The sequence below is a fragment of the Aplysia californica genome, unplaced genomic scaffold, assembly GCF_000002075.1.
Source record: "Aplysia californica isolate F4 #8 unplaced genomic scaffold, AplCal3.0 scaffold00199, whole genome shotgun sequence".
NCBI lineage: Eukaryota > Metazoa > Mollusca > Gastropoda > Aplysiida > Aplysiidae > Aplysia > Aplysia californica.
In genome coordinates, this window is record NW_004797469.1 from 25701 (window position 1) to 26962 (window position 1262).

The window sequence follows — 1262 nt, forward strand, 5'->3', positions numbered from 1 at the left end:
TGAAAATGGTAAATGTTTCTCGCGCGCTCATATAACCTTGTGCAGTTGCGAGCGCCGTAAAACACTTTTTTTTTTAATAAGAAAAATAAATGAGCCATGGCCTAACTGTGCTGCAAATACTGTAAATTTCTTTCTAAAACTAAACATCTCCTTTTTTGTGCTTGTTATTCTCTTGTAGCACTTCTAACCTTCGGCACTTTATATTTTATGACCTAATCGTGTTGCAAGTACCTTAAAACTTTTACTAAATTAAAACCCATTGTTGTGCCAAGGTGTTCCTAATCTTTAGTCAAACGACGTGAAGGCTCTCGTGGTCGAGGGGTTAAGGTGTTCGCCTCTCATTCAGTGGTCAAAATTCTCTACCAACTGAAAATGTTAAATGTGTCCAGCGCGCTCATCCCATATGACCATATGCAGTTGCGAGCGCTGTAAAACACTAACAACAACAAAAAAATCATATTAAAAATGAATTTTCTACTTTGACAAAATGGCCTTGAGAACGCAAGCTTCTCTGGTGCCATTCGTTCAGTTTTAGTAAGAGCTTTACGGCATTTTCAACACAATAAGGTCATATAAGTGCTGAATATTTTAGGTGTTCCAAGAGAGTTACTAACACACAAAAAAAAGAAAGAGAAGAGATAAAAGGACGATAAATGTTTGATAGGAAAGAAGGAGCAAACCACACTATATCACCCTTCAACCCCCAGATAAGGCTAAAACAGCACTTGGACATGGATGGACGGTGCCTTTATAAATAAATCATTGATGGTCCACCACAAGATAACTCCGTTCAAAGATGAGAACAGGAGCAACTGGGGGAAAAAAATACAATCGTGCGGATGAAATAGACCAACGACAATTGGTGGTTGGCGGGTGCTCAGGTAAGTGTGGTTTGCTCCTTCTTTCCTATCAAACATCTATCGTCTTTGTCTCTCCTACTTCTCTTTTGTGTTTGTTCCTCTCTAGTAACACCTCTAATCTCCGGCACCTATTTGACCTAATTGTGTTGCAAGTGCCATAAAACTCTAACTAAACAACGCACAGACAAACCCTAAGTATTGGGACAATGAACTGCTACTTCCATTGTCAGCTTTGTGGTCTGTTCTCTTGGAAAAGCTGTTGTATGTTGTAAAGGGAAACAACCGTGAAAATACTCTTCGGTCTAGTATATTGGACAATTGTATCCCTTGATTTGGTCACATGTGCTGCCGGTTGGGTACATGTACAAGTTTCGAGTCCAGGTGTACACACACACACACACA